Source organism: Sceloporus occidentalis, unplaced genomic scaffold (genome assembly GCF_023333645.1).
Source record: "Sceloporus occidentalis isolate IW3139 unplaced genomic scaffold, rSceOcc1.0.p SCAF_3, whole genome shotgun sequence".
NCBI lineage: Eukaryota > Metazoa > Chordata > Lepidosauria > Squamata > Phrynosomatidae > Sceloporus > Sceloporus occidentalis.
The window spans coordinates 193428970-193449235 of record NW_028316983.1 but is presented as its reverse complement, the minus strand read 5'-3'; positions in this window follow the sequence as shown (position 1 = coordinate 193449235).

Genomic DNA, 20266 nt, shown 5'->3' with positions numbered 1-20266 from the left:
GTAAAAATTTCCAAGTTTTATGTTGTTTATCTCACCAAAAACTGCTTGACTCAAAGTGAAACTGATTTATTATATCCAACTTTGTTCTTCTCAAGAGCTGTCTAATTGTGTAAACATAGTTTTATTTCATGTTTTAAATACATTTTGTACAAGAAAAATAATGTGGCTCTTTTATTTCAAAATAAAAGGATGTACTACAGAGTTTTCTCATTTTTATATGTGTTCATATATTTATTTGTTAAGTCTGAAGCCCATTGTCGAGTATTGTATGAGCAAATGTTTTCTAGGATTGTGGTCTGGGTTTATTTTTAGTTTGGGCTTTACCATGGTTTTCCCGTTGCCTGCGTGGGAATCATCACCATTGGCAGATGATACACATCGGTTTTGCCATAAAATATCCTGTTGTGCTTCCAGACAGTTGACTCCTGGTTCTACTAATCCAAAGTTTTGTGCGGGTATTCTGTCTTTCCTTCCAAAAAATTTTGTCATGAGAAAAAAGATAGAAGATTTGGTAATTACAAAAGGAAGACAATGACTGGAGCATCTGTAAAATTCTATCAATGAGGCAAGGCAATTGTAGAATAAAATTGTTGTCTGGAAGATCCCTGATTTCCACATATATTAAGCTACTAGCAAATTAGCAATATGTTTGGGTAATTGTCAACATTCCTAACATGAAAGTCTTGAGTTTCATTACTTTGGTATTATTTATTCATACTTAATTAATACTAAGAATTAAGGAACATTACAAGGGCATAGGTTATATTCTTCAGTGTTTGGTAGAAAACATTTTCCTGCTTTCCTGCCTCAAATTATCTTGATCTATTACCTGATGTTCACACTGGCTGGAAATGAGGTAAGCAGTAATGGAGAAAACTTGGTTAGAAAAGATCTCTAAAAGACATACCTCAATTAACAAAGCCCCTGATAGTGTTTTTATGTCCCCCAGCCTCCCGTTCATCTTCTCTGTCTAGATGGAAAGTTTTGGGGTTTTTTTACCATTGGGATGGTGAAAGACAGCTGGAGAAACAGCCTTTTTGGTGTCAGGTTGCAGCAGTGCATGAGGGTATCCATCCATCCATCCATCCATCCATCCATCCATCCATCCATCCATCCATCCATCCCTTCCTCTCTCCTATCTGAGACCCAAACAATTCCATAAAGCATTTGCTGGGAAAGAAAATTGTCTATTAGCCAATCCTCCTATAGCCATATGTACCTGCCTACAACAGGCAAGAAAAAAAGCAGCTCCTCCAGAATTCTTATTGAGTTGCATGAACAGTAAAACAGAGAGAAAAGGTTAGAGCAGATAAACCAGGGGTAGGCAACCTGTGGCCCACGGGCCGGATGCAGCCCGCCAAGGCCTTGAGACCGGCCCCAGCCCGGTCCTGCTGCCGATTGCCGCCGGGGCCTTTGGCCTCTTGCGCGAGGGGCATGGTGGGGCAATTGTCTATAGAAGCCTCAGAAACATGCATTTATCTTAACATTTTTTAAAAAATCAGTAAATTTTTTCACGTGTCCTTCATTTTTTAATAAAAGTGTCCTCCATTTGAAAATTTTGTCCTACATTTGTCCCGGTTTATTTATGTATTTAATTTTTTTTAAAATTATTTAATTATTTATTTTTTGGCTTCGGCCCCCCAGTTGTCTGAGGGACAGCAACCCGGCCCCCGGCTCAAAAAGGTTGCCTACCCCTGAGATAAACTAACCTCACCAGCTATTCCCAGTTTGTTAAAACAATCTCATAGATCTGTAAGTTTGGACACCGAAATGGAAATCATAAGAAAGGTAGATGCTGGCGAAAGAAAAAAAGTCAACCCTGGATTTATTTTGGAAGTGACCTTCAGGTGGTCCCTTGAAAATGCAAAATGAATATGTTTGCATGTGCAAGATATAATCTGAGTATAGTTTTTCTCTCACATATATTGGTTGTTAATTTTGAATAAAAAGTGTAACATGTTGAACTACTGTTATGTAGTATAGGAACCTGTCCCTATTTTTTTTCTTATTGTTTCTCCCTTTTTTGTTGTTAAAGAAATAACATCCAGGGAAACACCTACTTTATTAACTCAGGTTTACCTGTAATGACATGGCATGCACCATGAATATCAAGATACTCATATAAACCCTATTCAGACACTGATAATATAGTAAAGAAAAAGTGGTAGTCCACATCTTTAATTATTTCTCAGAGTGAGAGTCTGAACAAGAGTGATTCTTGTATTCCTGGAGGCTGACTCCCTGCCCCCCAAGAATAATAATGAACAGACAGTGTCAGGGTTATATGCTCCCCTCCTCATTTCCTCATGCTGATTTTTGTTGCATTCTGCATAACTAGGGCTGTACAGACATCTGAAAATCCTGGCTCAGTGAGGGTTTACTATCTTCATGTGTGAAGGAAGGGTCTATGCTGTATAAGTCTGGTGTACAAAGAGCCAACATATTTGCCTCATTGCAAGGAGGTACCCTCACTCAGAGTCAAAAACTCTAATCCATGTTATTTATTTACATAATTTATAGATGACACTGCAAGTTAAAATCAACTCAAGATGCTGAATAACAACATAAACATAAACTTTAAATATACAAATTAAAGAATCTTCAAGATCATCTGAAGAAGCAATGAATTCTCTTAGATTTTGCTAGTTATACCCTCTGTGTCCACTTGTTCCACATTTTGTTGGGCTGTTCGTAGCAATGTTTTGGATCTGCACTAGGGGTTTTCCAAAGCCCCCATGCCTTCAAAATGAAGATGATCCTATGATTTCAAGGGCATTTTTTTTTGCTCTCATTTTAATGTTTTCCCTTAGTTATGTTGTAAAAGTGGCACTGTGAAAATTAACTGGTTTACATTATAACAGAAATAAAAAAAAAGAAAGGAGAAGCTTTGTTCCAATATGTCTTGGTATGTGTCTGCACTGTAGAAGTAATCCAGATGGATAGCACTTTAACAGCCATGGCTCAATACTATGGAATTCTGGGGTTTTTACTTTTGTCAGACTTTTAGCCTTCTCTTCTGCCACGACAAACTACAATTCCCAGAATTCCATAACATTGAGCTATACCAGTTAAAGTGGTATGGACCTGGATTATTTCTGCAGTGTAGATGCAGCCTCAGAGTTGACAAGAAACCTGTTTGAAGGACGGAATAAAATGTTGCAACTGGTGGCAGGAATTGCCAGAAAATAGCCCAGGACAACAGAAAAGTTGCTTGAATCTTTAACCCCCCCCTTCACAGAATTACAATAAGAAATAGTTCAACCTCCTAACACATTTGCCTCACTTGGAGAAGGCCTAAGCTACTAATCCAAAAATGAACAGTAATGTTAAAATGTGGTCCAGTTTGTGGAAGACAATTTTTAACAAATCAGTAGAATAAAAAAGCAAGACATCTAATAAAAGTTCACACATTAAATGTCGATTGAAAGATTATTTTGAAACCTGACACTGAAATACCCCCTTCCCTTACTGCTGTCCCCGTTTCCTTATGTCACATTTAATTTAGACTGTAAGCCTGAGGGCAGGGAAGTGTTAAGGAGTTGGAAGCTGCTTTGGGAGCCTTTTTGGCTAAGGGTGGGGGAATTAAATACTCTAAATGAATAAACAAAATAAAAATTGAATTGCACATCACTTGCAGGAGAGTTCTCCAGAGTAGGGGCCATTATTGTGAAAGCTCTGCTTTTAATTCCTTTCTCTTAATAATGAGTTAATAATCCGGGCCAATCTTAGGGCATGGGTAGTTTCACACTGGTACAGGTAATCCTTTAAATTACTTTTCCCTAAACTGTTTCAGCCTTTAAAGCTTCAGATGTGTGCTTTTATTAAAAATACTTTTTATTAAAAAAAGGGGGGGGCAACTATATATGTGTTATAAACATCAAAGAATATACAATTATGTATAACATGAAAAAATCCCTACTTAGATTTGATATTATTCTCATTGTAAGTTTTCTCTAATGGTATAGTGAAGTCCTCTTTCCCCACAAACTGGTTCAAATATACACCTATTAATTTATTTTTACCTCATACTTAATTTGTTCAATCTATCTCATTAATCTGTTTTCCTATATCTTCCAGCTTGATTATGGTGATATAATAAAACTGTATAAATACACCCAAATGTCCAAATCTCTCGTTACCTCCGTTCACAGCAAAGTACAAAGCAGGAGGACTTGAACCATGTCCTATTCCTTCTCCTACTTTTAGTGAGGCCATGATCTCTTGGATAAAAATTTGCAGCTGACTACAAAAAGAGGGAAGTTATCGCTTAAGATGCAATCACAATATATAATATAGGTATAACTTATGTGCTGGCCAAATGGCCGTAATAAAGTTGTTATTATTATTATTATTATTATTATTATTATTATTATTATTGTATAACTTATTCCAAATATGAACTAATTCCAAGTGATTAGTTATTCATAACTAGTTATTTTCAAACTCTAGATCTCACCTGTCTAAGAAACCTTACTGATGAGGAGTGGAAAAAAGAATCCACTTTAAAACTCAGCATTTAAACGAATACTTCACTGGGTAGCTCCCAATTATATCTGAAACTACCAAACTGAGAGAGAGCAAGAGAGCGAGAGCGAGAGCGAGAGAGAGAGAGAGAGAGAGAGAGAGAGAGAGGGGCAACAGTTTTTGAACTATTCATTTGTTTTTGAACTGTTCATCAACACAGAGAGAGGTTATATTTTGAATAGGAACAGAAAAAATCAAGATGTTTAAAACAAATATTAATTGGGATGGTGTGGCCCTGCTTCTATCGGGTGTGGGACTAGGTGTGGTCTGGCATGCTGAGTCCATGGCTCCCAAGAAAATGCCAAACCCAGGCTGATGCTTCAAACAGTGCAAACAACTTTATTTCGAACAGGTGTGCAAACACAACTTCCGTTCCCCCACTCCCTTGGTCATGTTTAGAGAGATATAGCAGGAAATGTGGAGTCGGCTACATCTGTGCTAGCTGACATTTCCTGGGAAACTTAAACCTTTTGGGAACCAGATTTCTAGGGAAGACATAACATTGTGGTGGTACTTTGCTGTTCTACAAATGTGTGCACGGGAGTGTGTGTATTATTTGCTCAAGCAGTAGAAAACACAAAGGGCCTCACAGTACTACAAGTTCTAGAATTCTATAGAATATAGCCAAATTCTGAAGACCCCACCAAAATATAATTCTGAGTATTCGAGTAAGATGGAGCCATGCCAGTTAAAAGTGGTATTAAAATGCTGTAATTGCGCAGCTTGGAGATGCCCATTCTTGGATTACAATTTCCACCACCTCTCACTATTGCTTATGCTGGATAAGGCTGCTGGGAATTACAGTCCAACAGCATTGGGAAGGCCACATATTCCTAAATTTTGAGCTATATCATGAATTATTGAAGCCAGGTCCATCTTCTGCAGGAACAGTTGTAGCTGGTATATAAGACAAGGCTGGTAAAAAGCATTCCTGGCCCTCTGTCACTTCAGCATCCAGAAGCAGGGCCAGATGTAGGAGTACCCTGAAAATATGAGCATACTTCATTAGGGAGGGAAGTGGGAACAGCCCCATCTAGAGAAGGCTGTGTAACTTACTCCTATATCACCAGATCCCACAAATTGAAACTGTTTTTTCACTATTCTGGTTTCAGATAAGGCAGTGGGTGCTTGTATATGTGTGCCCAAAACCACAAGAACCAGCAAAACACTGGCAGAATGAAAAATGTTGGCAGGGAACATGGGAGAGAAGTTAATGATGTTCATGTGCAGCTGACTAAGCTAAGCCAATGATGTCCATGCTAATTTCAGGCTATAATTCAAGCATATTATCTTTTGCCAGAAAAGCTCCTCCCTTTTTCTATTTGGCAAAGTTACACTGATTTCCCTTTGCCTTTCCTTTCTGGATTCTATTGAAATCCAGAAAGTTGGTTTCTTGCTTTCCCCAGACTAATAGGCAAACCCTTGGTACTGACACAATGTTTAGAAGTTGTTTTAAAGCAAAGCAAAGCAAAGCAAAGCAAAGCAAAGCAAAACCTCACAACCAAACTAACCTTTGGAAGTTTTTTTTTTTTTTTTAAAAAAACAACTACATTTAACAACACTAATTTTCTAACCTTTTAAAACTAACTTTTGGAAGCTTAAAAAACCTACATTTAACAAAACTAATTTTTCTAAAAATATAATGTATTGTTCTCATGTTTCAGAAACAATTAACAAACCAATGCATTAGCTTACAGATTCCAGGACACATATGCTTAACCAGCCCTTTAATGGTTTATGACATGGTAATTGTCATTTTCCCCTCTATTTTTTATCCTATTTTCACTCTGACCTCACAGCCACAAATAAGAAATTATGCATATAACCTGAGATGTTAGTATCATCCTCAATCTATCCAAAGATTGTACCTAATTGCAAAACTCATGCTAAATTTAATTTGTTAGTACTCCTTTTCAGACTGAAACAGAGTAACATGGTTGTCTCCTCCTTTTAAATTACCTTTGGGAGAGGATCCCCCATGTGGCAGCAGTTAGCATTAGTTGCTTAATGTTCATGCTACTTCTTTGTTCCTTTGAATCTGTTTTAACTTGTTAGCAAGTGAGTCATAGTGAACTATATTTTGCAACCCCTGTTATTCAGATTTTAGTAGTGCAATCATTTCAGTTGATAAAACATGTTTGAACAATGTCATGAGCCTAGTCTTTGGTAACAGGGTTGAATCACAGAAGGCATGAAAAAGCATGTACAAAGCCTTGCATCTTAAAACTTGTCCTTCTAGGGAGGTGCATAGCTTTGGAACAGGGTCAACACCTTCAACAGATATTGCTCTGACATACCATATTCCCTATGGAATTCCATTGTCTCTGATCATCTCTTTTCTCAGTAAATGTGTGGGCCTCACTGCTGACACTGGTGCTTGACAAATCACAAAAAGAGTAAGAAACACTGAGCATTACTTCTTAATGTGTTCTGCCCTGCAGTTTTTTCAACTGTCTGGTCCTCCACTCCTCCATAAAATCATGCAACATGAGATCTCCAGATGTTGTTGGATGGCAAATCACAGCATGCCTTATCTTTGGCTCTCCAGCCTAGGACTCATGGGAGTTGCAGGCCAACAATATTAAGAGGGTCACATGCCCTGGTCTTAGTGCATATATAGACCTGACTAAGGCCCTGTACAGATGGGCCCTTTGTGGTGTGTCCACGACGTGCTAGGGTTGCCTTGGGGCGGCACGTGCACACGCCCCGCAAACTTAGCATGTTGTATATGCGCCACCATTACGCAGCGCCATACAGATGGTGCGTGTAATGATGACGTTGCAGCTGCACCACCTCCAAATTGCGCTGCGCAGCTGCGACGTAACCGCGCCATCTCTGGCGCTTTGCAGCGCCACAAAAAGGAGCCACCTTTTGGAGCTCCTTTTCTGCTGTGCAGCAGCGCTGTGCAATTTGTATGCTGCGGTGCTCCTGCGCAGCAAAGAGAGGCACCTCCCTGTCACCTCTTTCTGGTGGTTTGTACCCCACCAAAGTCTGTTAGGTTTTACATCCATCTCTGTTTAAATCAGGGATGGGGACTGTGTAGTGCTTTGATTGCTGTTAGATTGCAAATCTCAGCAGCCTTGATTAGCATAGCCTATAATGTGAAAGATTGTTAGGAGCTGTAATCCAATGACATCAAGAGGGCCATGATATTTGGAGAGTCATCCTTGGTTTAAATATAGAATGGACAGCTTGTTCTTTTTCAGATGTTCTTAGAGTGCAGTTTGTCACCCCACCATTGGCTATGATGGCTAGGGCTGATGAAAATTATAATTGAACAACTTCTGAAGGATCAGACACTGACCACCCTTGTTCTAATCATGGAACACATATTTATTTCTTGGCATTCAGAGTCCCTCCTTTTTCAACATTTGAAACTTCTCCAGTAATAAGATGATAGAGAACTGGCTTGGTATAGTGGTTTGAGCACTGGGCTACAATCTTGGAGACTATGGTTCAATTCCCATTAGCCCTGGAAACCCACTGGATGACCTTGGGTGAGTCACACTGTCAGCCCAAGAAAATGCAGTGAAAACACTGTGATAAGTTTATTTTACTGTTGCCATAAATCTGAAATGTATTGAAGACACACAACAGCAACAACAACATGATATACAACAAGTGTGAGAAGGACCAACATTCTTCCTTGTCATGTTGAACAGCACCATAGGCTTTAGTTCTTCTGTAACACAGCTGTATCACATGTATGTTGGACACAGTACTATGGTGTTTTGTATCAAAGCCAGATTCTAAGGTATGGCTATCACTGGCCCTGTAGAGACTGGCACTTTGTGCTGGTCTGGGGCCAAAATTGGGGTTTTGTGGGGCTGGGCATTTGCATGCGCCCAGCCCTGCTATCAGTGCACAGGCGCCATGATTGTATGCACCCATCCATACAGGGCATGCAATGATGATGTCCAGTTGGCGCTGTGCCCAAACAGCACTGCACCGCTCAGACATCATTGTTGCATGCAAGCATGCCAATGGCACCCCTCATGCATCGCAAAAAAAAAGCCTGCCGTGAGTGGGTTTTTTTAGGTCTCACGGAGGCAGCAGCATTTGTCTCTGCCCGCCTCTTTCTCCCAATCTGTACAGCCCCACTGCCATTATTATTTCTCCATTTTCAAGTCCTCATCATAGGACTAAATTAGACACAACACCATTTAGGCAATTACCAGTTGTGTGACAGTCTTGTATAAAGTCATTTTCACTGAGATACTGGGTGTAATAAGATTTTGATTATACTGCTGTCTGATCCAGATTGCTCACATGTTATTTGCATTGGAGAAAAAACTCTCTTATGAAACATAACTGGTATTGAAACCGATTGGTCATGTCTTGGGGTCAGGTTTATGAAGACATTGATGAGGACATTAATTATTTGTATTCCATTGTTAACCAAGCCCACCTGCTGAAACCAATTATTTGGCTGGGATCCTACATCAGTAAGCTGAGAGAAGGATGTACATGGAGATAAAATTAGTCTCACACACTGAAAGTGTTGCCTTGAGGGCAGGGTTGGATCATACATATGGAGATGGCAGGAGGAATCTTGTTCAGGTAAAGACAACATTGTCTTCAGAAGTTTTTTTCTTTTGTACATTTTCCCACAAACATCCATACTTCATAGAATGGAAGCACATGTAGGAATAGAGTCCTTGGTATATATGTATCTCTGAGCAGAGCTTATAAAAATTCTTTTTTTGGACTGCCTCTTAGAATCCTGCAATTGACCATGTTGGCTGGGAGAGTCTGGGAACCTATGAGGTTCTTCCATTTCCTCTTCTTAAGGGTTTCTGCTGTTTGACAAGCTGAACATTCAGCCAGGCAAGATTTTCCACTTGAGAAGTTTCATGCAGCTTTATTTTATTTATTCACACATGATGAACATATCTAATACTACCTGTTATAAATCTCCAGTGTGTGCAAAACATGACCAAAACAGAAAATATTGCATGATAAGACATGGAGTATTTATGCCCGTTTCTATGCAAAAGTTACTTCTGAGTGTTAAAAAACATTGTGTGTGAAATGTCTCTTAGCACAACATTGGGAACAGCTTCAAAGGGAATGATGTAACAGCAGCTTTGCCTATACTTGTGTTTTCAACTGTTCTGCATTTCTATTTGCTTGTGAAAGGATACTGACTGAAATAATGGAAAATTAGTTCTCATGGTCACCCCTTCCCCTGTAAATACAATTCTTTCTGAATAATTCTTCATGTAGGAAAACCGTAGGGCAATCATGAATCCTATTTCAAAGTCTCTGGGGTGTCCAAAGAAGATGGAGTTGAATTTTAATTTCTTTCTACCCTCCATGATCAGAGGTTTTCTTTCCTTTAACTTATACTCTCTATCTCTTTTTAAATAATCTTTATTAGTTTTTTATATTTTAAAATACACATATACAATCATAACAAAGTAAAAAACAGTATACAATAGATATTTCCATATTGTTTAGTAATTGCGTCATTATTTTCCAAGTTCACATCCAGTTTCAAGTATCCTATCCACCAAAGCATAAAAATAGCATAAATCAAATTAGCATCTATTTGTCTGATTGACTCATTGTTTCCATTACTTTTCTTGCATTTAAACAAAAGCTAATTTGATTCTTTTTGTATTCCTTATACAATTTCCTTTCATTTAGATCTAATTGCCTATGGTTGTTTATTTTCTTATAGTTATTACAAAGATTCCTTTACATCCCAAACCTTTTGTAAATATTTTGTCAGTGGTTTCCATTCTATTTTCCAGTAGTTTGTAGATTTTTTATTTTCCCAGACTGTTATTTTATCCAATTCTCTTAGTTCAATCGTTTTATATATCCATTCCTCCTCAGTTGGTATTTTTTCAAGTTTCCAATTTTTTGACACAACAAGACGCAGTGCTGTTATTAGATATAATATCATTCTCCAATGTTTTTTCTCAGTTTCCGGATTGAGTGCTGATATTATATTTAACAGATAAAACTCTGGTATGCATGGAAAGCTGGTTTCCAATATATCTTGTATGGCTTGATGTATCTTTGACCAATATCTCTTAACTTTACAACATGACCACCAAATATGCTAATATGTTCCTGTCTCTGTTTGGCATTTCCAGCAATTGTTGTTCTGTAGCCCATACATTTAAGCCAATCTCACAGGTGTAAAATACCATCAATTAGTTGCTTTTATGTAGTTCTCTTTAAGATCTTGACACCTTGTAAATTTATTTGGTTTTTTTCCAAGCCTGTACCCAATCTTCAATCTTCTGAGCCCATTTTGTCATAGTCTTGGTCACTGTTTCATGTTCTAACCCTCTTAATTACAAAGATTTATGTAATTCTGCTGTTATTCAAATCCTTGTTCTCTATTATCGTCTATAAATTTTGATTTTAAAAAATGATTTAAAAAAATAACGTATACGCTCTCATTTTTAATCAGTGAGAGGAAATTAATCCAGGGCTGGCACAGGTCACTATTTAGTGTGATCAAGTGTCAGAAAATTGTGGTTCCTTTACTTTCACCCAGCATCCAACTCAGTAAATCTCTCTTGCATTCTCTGACTCTCCAACATTTTACAGATAAAAACAGGAACCTGTGTGGTCAAGTAATATAAGAATGTGGTCAAGATGGCTAAAATTATTGAAGATGAACATACATATTAGAAGAAGCTGCAACAACTCAGTTTTACCTGAGTTTACTGAGAAGGGCAAGGGGCTGCCTTCACCTCTTGTCTTTCCCACAGTGTTAATAGAGTGCAAACTACTTCTGCATTTTGAATTGAGTTTGCAGCAACTGAAGTAGCTTGAAGAGAGGAAGAGAGATGAACTGGGACATTTTAAAAGCATCTGAAAAAGTGGGAGAAGATTAATTAGGACTATACCTGCCAAGTCTGGACAGTTGGAAAATAAAATGAAGTTGACTTGACAGCAGTTAATAACAACAAATATGGCATCCCAGTGAGGTACTTTGAATTCTTTGCTAGGCAGCTCTTTTTCAGTCCATAGTGCTGAGGATACTGTGATCAGACAAAAAGATGCATAAATGAGTTCTTGAACAGATCAAGCCTGAAATCTCCCTGGAAGCCAAGATGAACAAATCGAGGCTGTTGTACTTTGGATACTTCATGAGAAGGCATGAATCACTATAAAAGACAATAATGCTAGGAAAGGTGAAGGGAAGCAGAAAGAGAAGAAGACCATAGGCTAGTCAGAGGTTCTCAAACTTTTATACTCCAGCTATTTTGGACTTCAGCACCCAGAAGCCTTTGCCAGCAGGGCCAATGATGAGGGAATCTGGGAGGTGAAGTCAAAAACATCTGGAGGGCCAGTGGTTGAGAACCGCTGTGCTAGATGGATAGGCTCTGTTAGGGAGGTCATGGGCCTGAATTTACAAGACCTAAGACAGGAGTCTTCAAGATGTTTCATCTACAGGTTCACCATGAATCAGGGTTGACTCAAAGGCACTTAACAATTACACACACACACACACACACACACACACACACACACACACACACCTCCATTGCATGCATCCTGCTAGAATAAAAAGAGCCTGCCTGAATTCAGCATTGTTTTTAGACATTCCTTTCACAGCATCTTCAACAGCAAAAACATCATAAAATAGATTTTAGGGTTTTGTTTGAAAGTAAAGAATGGCAGAAGTTTGAATTTTCTTCATTTTTACAAAAAGGATACTCACCAAGATTCTGAATCACATCACCTCCTGCCCTAATGCCCCAACCTACCTTAACAGACAGCTGTTCTGCTGGTGATCGGAGCATAGGAGAATATTTCTGCTCTCTCCCACCATCAGTGGCTGCTGTCTGTTATGATATGTTTGAGGAGTGGGATTTGGGATTGTGGCCATAGTGTCATGATTGTAAACCTGAATAATTAACAGTTATCAATGCACAAGTCTAATTTACACATTTGTAACTGCTCAACAAGATGCCGGCTATTTTTAAAAATTAAAAGATAGGAGAGGGGGAGGAAAAAAAAATACCGTGGCCCTATAACATAGTGGAAAAAAAATGTATCAGAACTGAATGATTTCTTTGCTTTTTTCTTTTTTGGTATGTGTGTTAATTGGGGTTATTCTGAAATATATTCTGGTTAATTGGGAATCCCTTAAATGAACTGAGTGGTCTGAGTATCACAAAATTTGCCAGTCTGTACACACTGAAATAGCAAGGATCATCCACAAGATGTCAGTACAGAATGGGAAGTGAATGTCTCCTTTGTCCTTGTAGCATATAACAACATTGAATGGAGGACACCATGATACCACACCATAAATAAAAACAAAGGGAAGTATATATCTCAAAACATAGACAGATTGGTGAATTGTGAATCTAAGTAATTTATAGGCAAAACTTTCAGACAGTGCAAGCTTCTAGAAGGCTACAACTCAGTTCTGGTGTGTGGGGCAGTAGTTCAACGTAATCTCTAAAATCCAGACACCCACTAACCACTTATGCTATTGACTCTTGGCAATATTTTCATATTACATTTTCTCATTAATCCTTCTTTTTCTCAGAAAGCTGACTCTCCTGTACTCTCTTATCCCCTTGACAACTGCTTCTCCCCCTTTTTTTGAACCCACAGCTTCTTGTATCAAGTTTTTCATATTCCTTACCCTCCTTTAGTTCACCTTCCTCCATGATTCTTGATTCTTGTGCTTCTGTGTCTTCTGGGATCTCTTCTCCACTAATTTTTCCAGTCTTAAGATAACACCATCAAGCTGTGCCTATTGAGCCATTAATCCCAGCAAAACATAACATATAGTGCATTTCTGTAATGCATTCTATGTGGGACTGTGTTTGAAGAGTGTCTGGAAACTTCTGTTAGTACAAAGATCTGAAACTTGAGTCTTAGTTGGGGTTATAGGGGACATATGTCTCCTTTGTTACAATAGCTCTACTGGCTCCTATTCTGTTAATTGACACAGTTCAAATTGCTGCGCATGATGTAAAAAAGCCCTATTCAGGTTACATCTGGTAAATAGCATCTTTTCATATGAGTCTGCTTGGGACCTGAGAGCCTCAGGAGAGGCCCTTCTCTCATTCCAACCATCTACAGAGGCATTTCTGGTGGAAATGCAAGACAAGGCCTTCTTGGTCATGGCTCTTAGGCTTTAGAACTCATTTTCCACACATGTCAGCACTGCAAATAAAGATGGAGTCGATGATGTGATATATTGGAAATACAGTGCACCCATGTCATACGCGGATGAACCATATGTGGCTTTCAGCATACACTGAAAGCCGCTAGGGAGCCCACGGGAGCATGTGGGGCACAAGCGGTGGCGTGCCCCATTGAGAATAATGGGGTGCTGCTGCGCCAACACACCATGCACAAGCCCCATTATTTTCAAAGGGGCTCGAGCATACGTGGTTTTTTTACGCGGGGTGGTGGTGGTCTGGAATGGATCCCCCTGCATAAAAAAAGGGCACACTCTACGTTCAAGGCATGCAGAGTTTCCCCCCAGTTTATCGTGAGTCTATTTACACTGGTTATTCACCCAGCTGACAATGTGAATCTTTTAGGGGAAAAATCTGATATTCCAGATTAGTTTTTTTGACATCCCCTCCCCCCCAAAAAAATTACTTAAGTAGGCTCGTAGTGCATGTGAACAACAAAGATTCAAATCATATTCTACTGGGACTGTTTTTACTGCCTAAGTAGCTGTTTTGTCACAACATATTTCTGTCTATTCTCACAGAATTGCCAATAGGTGGCAGCAGGGTTGGCCCTAATACTTGGAAACATGGAGTACATTCACCTACCCTTCCCAAAAACAAAAGATGGGGGTGCAAGCTATGTTTTAGGCCTTGCAAAGGATGAGAATGGGTAGCAAACACCATGTAGCTGGCTTCACCTCTGGTGAACATACCCTCCACCACATGAGCCCCTATTGCATAAATTGTCAGTGGGTGGGAGAGGTCCCACTGGCAGCAAGTGTTCAATAAAGAGAGATTCATTGACAGAAAAAAAATATTCCCCTTGTAACAGCACTTCTAGCTTTTTAATTGCTAACAGAATCATCTATGCTCCTGATCTTTGAACAATTTGAAAAAAAAAAAAAGGGGGGGGGGAAGTGGCAGCTAATACAAATAAAAGAGCACTTGAATTACTTTCCCCAGCTATATTATTCAGGGTGTTTGCATTTAGTATTTTACTTTTTTCTCTCTGCTTCTATGTGCACATTAATCTTTTATTGGGACCACAGGTTTTTTTTAAAGAATATAGTAGTATAACCTGTCACTTAGGACAACAGAATTGTGTAATCTGTTTAAACTTTATCCAGTGATTTTGAGTATTCAAGTACAGCAAGTACATTTATGGAATATACTGCCATCATGTGGCCATTTCCTAAATTTTCAGAACCTGGACACAAGACAGCTCATTCTCTCCAACATTATTTATTTTGCTTTTGCTATGAGCAGATAAACAGTAGGTGTGACAGCTATTTTATCAAAGTATGTAAAGGTTCCTGGTACATACTGAAAATGTATATCATAGTGGAGCACATCATTCACCTCCACTTTTTAAAAAAATAAAAGCCATCTCCTAAAATTGAATCTGAAACCACTATATGAATACTTTAAGGGTGAGTATACTGAGGTCCTCCATATGTTGCTGGATTATGACTCCCATTAGTCCTAGCCTGAGGAATATTGGGAGTTGTTGTCCAACATCTGGAGAGTTGCACTTTTCCCAACTCCTGATTTAGAATTAAATACTAAGGATTTCAAGATGCTGAAACATTTGAAAAATTTGGAAGCACTTGCAAATTTGGTACAAGTTGATGAAGGATGAGATATAGGTGGCTGTGCATACACAGAGAAAGGACTCATCTCCCATAGTAGTAGTTTTCCTTTGTCTGAGATATTCATGCCAATTGTCGAAACATTTCTCACCCTTGGGGAAACCATTTAGCAATGAAATAATCCTTTCAGCCTGAAATCGCTACCTTTAGAATATGATTTTGAGTAGACATTAGCAATTTGGTCTAGTCTGAAGCAGGACAGAATCTCTGTTCAACGTCTACTAGATTCCTCAATATACCAGTCACCCCACTTGTTGCAGCACCCATCTCCATTCTGGACACACCTTGATTGGAACCAAGCTTCAAGATCAATATAGTATTACCATTAGCAAGGCCTCCAGTTTTCACCTTCTCCCACCTTTGCTTTGTTAGTTCTTGTATGTGCCAGAGAGTGTGTGTGCATGAATGTGTTGATTACTTTGTTAATAAACTACAAAACCTGTTTGGAATTGCCTCTGGAGTTCTGTGTGATATGGAACCAATATATAAAGCGAAAAGATCTCAGGCTGATGATGCAGCCAAGATATATTCTTATTTGAGTTGTTTGAATAATAATAAAATATATTAATTCATGGGTACGCTCCCGGGACCCCCAGCTTTTTGGGTAACTCATGTGTTGTTAAAAGTAGTACCTACAAAGATGTTAAAAACAGAGTTGGGAAAATTATTTTCCCCCTTGTTCAGTGTAAAGCTCAGGAAATGTAATTTCAAGCTGATAATATTTAGAAGTATAGAATCATAGAGTTGGAAAAGAACACAAGGGCCACCCAGTCCAACCCTCTTCCATGCAGGAAAAATAACCATCAAAGCATTCCTGACATATAGCCATCCAGCCTTTGTTTAAAGACCTCCAAAGAAGGACACTCCTTTCCATTTGTTAGACTTTGTATTTTTTCCAATTTGAATCACTTGGTTAAAGCAATTGTGGATGATGCATAGTGTTTCATACTTGATGACATTGCCATTGAATGCCATATTGGTAAAATCACTGGACTCTGCTGCTAGTGACATAGTGACATCACTATGGCTTGCCCCTGTGACTTTACCAGAAGTTATCCCTAAATCTTAAATTTCCCCCCTGAATTCTTTGGGATGACCCAGACTGGATAATCCTAGTTACTGAATTGGGATTCAAACTCCATAGTGGTAAATAAGAATGATTTCTAAATACACACACACACACACACACACACACACACTTTTATTGTTCTTTTCAGAATGTTTTTTAATGAAATAAAATTCTTAAGGAATATCACATCTTTATATATTATTATATAAAAATTATGGACAGATAAAATTTAAATTTCAATTTTATAAAGAAGATAAGCAAGACATGCAAGTAAATGTCAGATCACCTACTTAAAATGAATGCAGTTAGGAAGCCAGTGAATGAAGATCATCAAGATGAAAGGAAAAATGAAATGAGAAGAAAGACATATTAAATGCAAGTTTAAATGTGTATGTTTGTTTATTGAAACTATTTGTTTGTACATAATTGTTTTATATTACATGTGTTTGTTTTTGTATTTGTGATTAAAAAAAGAAGTCAAGGGAAGAACTTTGTCAGATTATTCCTTTCAATTCCAGAGCCTAGAATTGCCAATGGTCATGCTGGCTGGGGGATTCTGGGAGATGTAGTTAAAATTAGCTTTTGCAGACTCTGGCCAGAAGTGGAGAACAAAGTTGGCAGTGAAACCAAGAGGGACTCCATGCTCTTTGTGAGTCATAAGCCAAGGCTGATGGGCAATATTTCTGTTAATATTTGTTCTGAACATGTCATTGGACTACAGTTCCCATCAACCCTAGCCAGTTTAGGTGAGAGATGATGGATGATGCAGTCATATGGGCCACCTATTACCCATCCATCCCTGAATTAGGTTATAGTCATGTCAGCCAGACAGTAAACAAATTCTACTGGAGAACAATTTTCATTACCTGCAGGTATGTATTCAGTTAGGAAAGTTGTTTATAGACATTTTCCCACTACTGTATAAAATCAGCATCAAGTTGTTTTTCCAGAAATCATCTCACTAAGCTGTACAGGTATTTTTCTCTCCCCTGCTGTTCCCTTTCAGCTTTGGCATGTATCTTTAAAACAACAGCGTGTTTCTTACTGACTGGTACGACAGAAATAGAAATGAAAGAAAAGATGAAAAGAAAAACAGATTTACATTGCAATCCTATGTACACTTACCTAGGAGGAAGTCATACTGAATTCACTGAATATATATCCACACCGCCACCCTATTAAGCCTCATGGATGAAAATAGAAGCCTACAAACTGTCAAAGTGATTCATAACTATACATATAAACATTCTCGTTGTGGAGCCAGTTACATTGATGCACCAGTGTTTAGGACTGGGACCAGTACTGACACATTGCACTGGCTGTATTTCAGAGTCACGCACAACTATGGCTGATAAAAACTCCCCCAGACTGGGCCACAGGTAGCCAATTAAATAATACTGTGATGGCTATTTAAAAGGACTAGAAAGTGATGTCACACTGGTGCAAACATGCCTAGGATTTATATTCTGTCTGCTTATCTGTCTGTCTTTGTCTCTCATAATCCATTACCTTGCATGTTCCTGTCCATGGGTGTAGTGGTAAATGTCGGAATGCAGACCCTTATTATGACAGTATCTTAGTAACTCACAAAGAGAGTTCAAACCTGGCAGGTAGCTATGTAATAAACCTGTTCTGGTTGCTACAGAGGGATGAATTCACCATCTCATTTGCATGATAACTCCCAGCTTCTCAAAATTCACTTGGTTTTGGGAAGGAGGCAACATGGACATTCAGTGGTTGGTAGAGAGCCAAGAAGATGTAGTGGTTTGAGATTTGGACTATGGGCCTACAAAGATTGAGAGAAAGGGGAGGACAGAGGCCGCGCCTTTCTTCCCCGGATTGTTGCCACAGCAACCGCATGGCACGGCAACAATCTGCTCCAAAAAGGAGCCACAAAACACAGCTCTTTTCTCCACCGCTGCTAAGGCACCATAAGTGGCCTGGAGCAGTGCTGTGACATCCCTCATGCACCATGCCATTTAGACATGGCACACAGGCCACGTCATCATTGCACACACCATGTAAACAGTGGCATGCCAAGATGGTGTACATGGCACAGGGTAGGGCTTGGGAGCATGTTGATGCTCTGCTCTCCTGAGCCTTACTTTTGGTCCCAGGCCGGTGCAAAGCACTGGTCTGTACTGGGCTTATGACTCTGGAGTCCAGGGTTAGAATCCCAGCTCAGACATGTAAACTCACTGAGTGACCTTGAGAAAGTCACACTCTCTCAGCCTCTGGGTGAGGATGGCAATGGCAAACCCCCTCTGAAGAAACCTGCCAAGAAAATCCCATGATAGGTTCACCTTAGGGTTGTCTTAAGACAGAACCAATTAGAAAGCACACAACAACAAAGAGAACTCAAGTTCAAGCCACTCCTAAATACCTTGGATAGTTCAAACAATGCACTGTTTCTGAGAAAAATCAATTTTCTCTCTAGTTACTGTGGGGATTGCAGCTAAACCCAGAGGAAACATGGAAGATAATGTCTATTATCACATGGGAGGCAAGTGTCTGAATGCTGTCTGGGCACTTTCCCCCTAGCTAGTAAGCAACCATGGCAGTGCCCCCAGAGGTTGAAAATTGGGGGCAGGAGTACTGTGGCCACATGTGCAGAGTGCCACACTGAAAGTTATTGGCCTGAGTGTATTATATTATAGATTGATTAGAACTGATACTATGCCAGTGTTCCTGTAGACTACTTCTGAAAGCAGCAGTAAGATTGAGAGAGTGAGAGTGAGAGAGAGAGTGAGAGAAAGTGAGTGAGTGAGTGAGTGAGAGAGAGAGAGAGAGAGAGAGAGAGAGAGAGAGAGAGAGAGAGAGAGACCATGCTGGCTCTCATGCAGGCTTACCCAGCACAAAAGGCATCATAGACATAGAATGTGCTAGGGTAATACCACAAACTAATGTGCTTTCAATGGGCTTTTCAGTGAGATTTGAAGGATGATAAGTGAAGTGGCATCACTGAGGTATTCTGGTAAGCAGCTCTACGCATAATGAGGGACAACAAGGGAGAAGAGGCAGAGTTTTTGAAAAGACCAGGAGACTTTCAGAATCAGATGTCTGAAAGTGAAACAAAGGTTACAAGCAGAGGTGAATCAGGATATGAGAGTAGAGAGATAAGGGCAGGGGCAAAGCCATGGAGAATTCTGAAGGATTAATGGTGCTTTATGGGATTTGTAATGGAAAGAGTAACTGCTGAATGGCACTGGCCCAAAGTCTTAGCACAGGATGATGCTAAAACAGCAGCAATGTAAAGCACTAATGTGGCTCATTGGATTTTGGCTTGGTATGCAAAAAAGGGCACACATCACATCAATTATGGGCAATCATCATTTTTAATTGTGGCTAACCTTTTCCTGCAGGAGAAATATTACACTATGCACTGCCAAATCAATGTGAAATGAAAGCACAAAACAGCAGCTTGAAAAATAAGTATCAAAAAAGCAATTGCCCACCCAGGTTTCAATTACCTCTATACAAAGTAGGCTTCTCTAAATGCAACTAAATAATTTTTCCAACTGAATTATGCCAGCCATTTTTCTCTCAATTAATTTTTTTAAAGAATCATTAAGGTTTATTAATGGACCAAAAATAAATCACTGGAATTTTATCCTGCCCTGTGGGTATTCATGTTGTTCTCCTGAACACACACACACACACACACACACACACAGAGAGAGAGAGAGAGAGAGAGAGAGATGGCAGGAGGAGAGAGAGAAAAGTTCCAGCAAATAATCAGGACTGAATTAGTCAAATCAATTTATTTACAAATGTCCATTTGGAAATGTGACTTGCCTTTATGAGAGGTAGTCAAGATACAGAATCATAGAATTTTAAAGCTAGAAGGAACCAGAAGG